The sequence below is a fragment of the Hyla sarda genome, unplaced genomic scaffold (genome assembly GCF_029499605.1).
Source record: "Hyla sarda isolate aHylSar1 unplaced genomic scaffold, aHylSar1.hap1 scaffold_431, whole genome shotgun sequence".
Taxonomy (NCBI): Eukaryota; Metazoa; Chordata; class Amphibia; order Anura; family Hylidae; genus Hyla; species Hyla sarda.
Genome location: NW_026610446.1, coordinates 119,895 through 125,894, shown reverse-complemented (window position 1 = coordinate 125,894; position 6,000 = coordinate 119,895). Strand labels below are relative to the sequence as shown.

The 6,000-nt window shown below is 46.8% G+C and overlaps 3 non-coding genes across 3 annotated transcripts; all 3 read right to left on the bottom strand.

The window, feature by feature from the left end:
* Positions 1 to 428: 428 nt before the first annotated feature.
* LOC130334193 (U2 spliceosomal RNA) lies at positions 429 to 619 on the bottom strand. Its single transcript, XR_008876032.1, has one exon. It is a non-coding gene; the product is annotated as a U2 spliceosomal RNA (small nuclear RNA).
* A 2,076-nt stretch (positions 620 to 2,695) lies between these two features.
* Positions 2,696 to 2,886, bottom strand: LOC130334315 (U2 spliceosomal RNA). Its single transcript, XR_008876140.1, has one exon. It is a non-coding gene; the product is annotated as a U2 spliceosomal RNA (small nuclear RNA).
* A 2,086-nt stretch (positions 2,887 to 4,972) lies between these two features.
* On the bottom strand, positions 4,973 to 5,163 carry LOC130334314 (U2 spliceosomal RNA). Its single transcript, XR_008876139.1, has one exon. It is a non-coding gene; the product is annotated as a U2 spliceosomal RNA (small nuclear RNA).
* Positions 5,164 to 6,000: the final 837 nt, after the last annotated feature.

Here is a 6,000-nt window from a genome sequence, read left to right as displayed (position 1 = left end):
ACGGTCGAAAAAAGACATATGTCCATCAAGTTCAACCAGGGAATTAAGGGGTAGGGGTGTGGCGCGATATTGGGGAAGGGATGAGATTTTATATTTCTTCATAAGCATTAATCTTATTTTGTCAATTAGGAACATTCAGCACCCACCCGCTATCAAGGCAGCTGCCTATCATGTCATGCCCTACCTGCACAGGTGTGCTGGCTACTCAAATGATCCAATTAAGGAGGCCATTTAGTCAGCAGCAGCAGAAGTCCTGTGCCTGGACGCTCCAACAGCGGCCAGACACAAGCAGAAGCAGAAGCAGCAGAAGCACCACCTTTTGTTTTTTGGCTGCAGCAGCAGCAGCAAGGCCCACAGGGCTGGCTAGCTGGCTAGCCAGCAAGCAGGTAGCAATGAAAGTAGGAATCTTTCTTTTTAACCCTGTAAGGGGGTGGTGCACTGTACCCGAAGATACTGCCATATCGGGTCAATGCATAGGGCGACAGAAGCAAGCTTCGAAATCGGCCCCCGTTCTCAAAAATCCATTTAATATATGGTCCCCAGATAGGGGACGTATCAGATATTAAACTGATAAGAACAGATACTACACTTGATCTTAGCCAAAAGGCCGAGAAGCGATAACCGTGAAAGGGGCGGGCCCAACAAGGTCCCCTTCATGGGCACTATCACTGCTTGCTGTCAGGGAGGCTGCCAGACAATTTTCCATGCACACTCTGGGCTGGGGGGCAGTCAACCACCAGTACACACAGCAGAACCTAAACCCATACCATTATTGCTAAGCAGCAAGACAGGGGCCCATTGCACTCCCACGGGGCCTTTTTAAATGCAATCCATAACCCGGATTTGCCAGGAACCCTTCTTACTCCTCCTACTTGCATGTGACACTGGGCTTAGGATCTGCATAGGAAACACACACACAAGCACACACCTACCTTTGTTGCCTGCAGATGCCTCCTTGGCTGTCCCCAAACGGTATCAAACCAACACCCACGGGAAGCTGTAAGCATAGAGGACATGCCTGCACCCCATTGGACTTACCTGTGTGGGTTAAATCCGGGTTATTTGACAACCTATGGCGGTGATGGTTCTGCTCAGGCAGAGCAGTGCTGATGCTCCTCATAAAGCTGTCGCTGCTGTGAAGGTTCTAGGTGACATCACAAATCCCTATGGTTACATACACAACAAAGCTGGGTTGTTGTTGTTTACACTCTGCAAGGCCTGTGGAAGTGAGTGACATCATAGCACTGTAGTTCTGAGGGTTCTAGATGGATGCAACAATCTCCTGTTGCTTCTATGAAGGCCATAATAGACGACATCACCAAACAGCTCCATAGTCACATACACAGCAAAGGAGAGATGTTGTTTACACCTAGTGATGTCAGTGGTATTGAGTGACATCACAGCACAGTGCTAAGGCTCCTGGGCCTGGACACAGCAGCGGCTGCAATATCTCAACGGAGAATACGTTTATATATATGTGTGTGTGTGCGCGTATATATATATATATATATATATATATATATATTTCTCCGCCGAAATCACTTTTAAACCCATTTCCACCTTTTTTTCCCTTCTCTTCCTCTTACTTTTTTTTCACGTTTTTTTACGTTTTTCTCCTTTTCGCCTCTTTTCTGGGCGTATTATTCTTCTTTTTCTTCTTTTTTTTTGTCTAATGCATACCCCATCAGTGCAGCAATGCTTATTCAATACCGCCAGCAGATGGAGACACTGGGGGATAATTTTCTAAGGATTTATACTGATTTTTCCTGTCTGAATTTGTCGCACAGAAAGTTGCAGGCCAAATATGTGTGACATTTCTGCGACTTTAGCTTCTAGAGCATTTTTACAACATTATACATAGGTGCTGAATACATAAAAAGCGACTGTTCAGCGACAGACAAGTCGCATCGGCTGAAAGTAGGCCAGAATGTCAGTCCATGTTGGAGCAGGTTTAGATACAGTCTAAAGTATAGATCTCAAAGTCTGTGCACAGAATTTAGCAAGGGCCTCGCACCTTCTGATGCATCAGGTAGGTGCACAATAGCATAGCCTAACCCTCTGTACTTTGGTCTATATTGATGCGGGACATAGACAGCCAGCTGATGACCAATCCATTAGTGCAATGGATGGCTGGAAGCATTTGTCTTTGCCTTTGCAATACCACAGAAGCAATGCATGGTCAATGTACAGCAATGACACACCTGTGTGAACAGCCAGGAGACCCCCCCCATGTTATGTTACATAGTTACATAGTTAGTACGGTCGAAAAAAGACATATGTCCATCAAGTTCAACCAGGGAATTAAGGGGTAGGGGTGTGGCGCGATATTGGGGAAGGGATGAGATTTTATATTTCTTCATAAGCATTAATCTTATTTTGTCAATTAGGAACATTCAGCACCCACCCGCTATCAAGGCAGCTGCCTATCATGTCATGCCCTACCTGCACAGGTGTGCTGGCTACTCAAATGATCCAATTAAGGAGGCCATTTAGTCAGCAGCAGCAGAAGTCCTGTGCCTGGACGCTCCAACAGCGGCCAGACACAAGCAGAAGCAGAAGCAGCAGAAGCAGCAGCAGCACCACCTTTTGTTTTTTGGCTGCAGCAGCAGCAGCAAGGCCCACAGGGCTGGCTAGCTGGCTAGCCAGCAAGCAGGTAGCAATGAAAGTAGGAATCTTTCTTTTTAACCCTGTAAGGGGGTGGTGCACTGTACCCGAAGATACTGCCATATCGGGTCAATGCATAGGGCGACGGAAGCAAGCTTCGAAATCGGCCCCCGTTCTCAAAAATCCATTTAATATATGGTCCCCAGATAGGGGACGTATCAGATATTAAACTGATAAGAACAGATACTACACTTGATCTTAGCCAAAAGGCCGAGAAGCGATAACCGTGAAAGGGGCGGGCCCAACAAGGTCCCCTTCATGGGCACTATCACTGCTTGCTGTCAGGGAGGCTGCCAGACAATTTTCCATGCACACTCTGGGCTGGGGGGCAGTCAACCACCAGTACACACAGCAGAACCTAAACCCATACCATTATTGCTAAGCAGCAAGACAGGGGCCCATTGCACTCCCACGGGGCCTTTTTAAATGCAATCCATAACCCGGATTTGCCAGGAACCCTTCTTACTCCTCCTACTTGCATGTGACACTGGGCTTAGGATCTGCATAGGAAACACACACACAAGCACACACCTACCTTTGTTGCCTGCAGATGCCTCCTTGGCTGTCCCCAAACGGTATCAAACCAACACCCACGGGAAGCTGTAAGCATAGAGGACATGCCTGCACCCCATTGGACTTACCTGTGTGGGTTAAATCCGGGTTATTTGACAACCTATGGCGGTGATGGTTCTGCTCAGGCAGAGCAGTGCTGATGCTCCTCATAAAGCTGTCGCTGCTGTGAAGGTTCTAGGTGACATCACAAATCCCTATGGTTACATACACAACAAAGCTGGGTTGTTGTTGTTTACACTCTGCAAGGCCTGTGGAAGTGAGTGACATCATAGCACTGTAGTTCTGAGGGTTCTAGATGGATGCAACAATCTCCTGTTGCTTCTATGAAGGCCATAATAGACGACATCACCAAACAGCTCCATAGTCACATACACAGCAAAGGAGAGATGTTGTTTACACCTAGTGATGTCAGTGGTATTGAGTGACATCACAGCACAGTGCTAAGGCTCCTGGGCCTGGACACAGCAGCGGCTGCAATATCTCAACGGAGAATACGTTTATATATATGTGTGTGTGTGCGCGTATATATATATATATATATATATATATATATATATATATATATTTCTCCGCCGAAATCACTTTTAAACCCATTTCCACCTTTTTTTCCCTTCTCTTCCTCTTACTTTTTTTTCACGTTTTTTTACGTTTTTCTCCTTTTCGCCTCTTTTCTGGGCGTATTATTCTTCTTTTTCTTCTTTTTTTTCGTCTAATGCATACCCCATCAGTGCAGCAATGCTTATTCAATACCGCCAGCAGATGGAGACACTGGGGGATAATTTTCTAAGGATTTATACTGATTTTTCCTGTCTGAATTTGTCGCACAGAAAGTTGCAGGCCAAATATGTGTGACATTTCTGCGACTTTAGCTTCTAGAGCATTTTTACAACATTATACATAGGTGCTGAATACATAAAAAGCGACTGTTCAGCGACAGACAAGTCGCATCGGCTGAAAGTAGGCCAGAATGTCAGTCCATGTTGGAGCAGGTTTAGATACAGTCTAAAGTATAGATCTCAAAGTCTGTGCACAGAATTTAGCAAGGGCCTCGCACCTTCTGATGCATCAGGTAGGTGCACAATAGCATAGCCTAACCCTCTGTACTTTGGTCTATATTGATGCGGGACATAGACAGCCAGCTGATGACCAATCCATTAGTGCAATGGATGGCTGGAAGCATTTGTCTTTGCCTTTGCAATACCACAGAAGCAATGCATGGTCAATGTACAGCAATGACACACCTGTGTGAACAGCCAGGAGACCCCCCCCATGTTATGTTACATAGTTACATAGTTAGTACGGTCGAAAAAAGACATATGTCCATCAAGTTCAACCAGGGAATTAAGGGGTAGGGGTGTGGCGCGATATTGGGGAAGGGATGAGATTTTATATTTCTTCATAAGCATTAATCTTATTTTGTCAATTAGGAACATTCAGCACCCACCCGCTATCAAGGCAGCTGCCTATCATGTCATGCCCTACCTGCACAGGTGTGCTGGCTACTCAAATGATCCAATTAAGGAGGCCATTTAGTCAGCAGCAGCAGAAGTCCTGTGCCTGGACGCTCCAACAGCGGCCAGACACAAGCAGAAGCAGAAGCAGCAGAAGCAGCAGCAGCACCACCTTTTGTTTTTTGGCTGCAGCAGCAGCAGCAAGGCCCACAGGGCTGGCTAGCTGGCTAGCCAGCAAGCAGGTAGCAATGAAAGTAGGAATCTTTCTTTTTAACCCTGTAAGGGGGTGGTGCACTGTACCCGAAGATACTGCCATATCGGGTCAATGCATAGGGCGACGGAAGCAAGCTTCGAAATCGGCCCCCGTTCTCAAAAATCCATTTAATATATGGTCCCCAGATAGGGGACGTATCAGATATTAAACTGATAAGAACAGATACTACACTTGATCTTAGCCAAAAGGCCGAGAAGCGATAACCGTGAAAGGGGCGGGCCCAACAAGGTCCCCTTCATGGGCACTATCACTGCTTGCTGTCAGGGAGGCTGCCAGACAATTTTCCATGCACACTCTGGGCTGGGGGGCAGTCAACCACCAGTACACACAGCAGAACCTAAACCCATACCATTATTGCTAAGCAGCAAGACAGGGGCCCATTGCACTCCCACGGGGCCTTTTTAAATGCAATCCATAACCCGGATTTGCCAGGAACCCTTCTTACTCCTCCTACTTGCATGTGACACTGGGCTTAGGATCTGCATAGGAAACACACACACAAGCACACACCTACCTTTGTTGCCTGCAGATGCCTCCTTGGCTGTCCCCAAACGGTATCAAACCAACACCCACGGGAAGCTGTAAGCATAGAGGACATGCCTGCACCCCATTGGACTTACCTGTGTGGGTTAAATCCGGGTTATTTGACAACCTATGGCGGTGATGGTTCTGCTCAGGCAGAGCAGTGCTGATGCTCCTCATAAAGCTGTCGCTGCTGTGAAGGTTCTAGGTGACATCACAAATCCCTATGGTTACATACACAACAAAGCTGGGTTGTTGTTGTTTACACTCTGCAAGGCCTGTGGAAGTGAGTGACATCATAGCACTGTAGTTCTGAGGGTTCTAGATGGATGCAACAATCTCCTGTTACTTCTATGAAGGCCATAATAGACGACATCACCAAACAGCTCCATAGTCACATACACAGCAAAGGAGAGATGTTGTTTACACCTAGTGATGTCAGTGGTATTGAGTGACATCACAGCACAGTGCTAAGGCTCCTGGGCCTGGACACAGCAGCGGCTGCAATATCTCAAC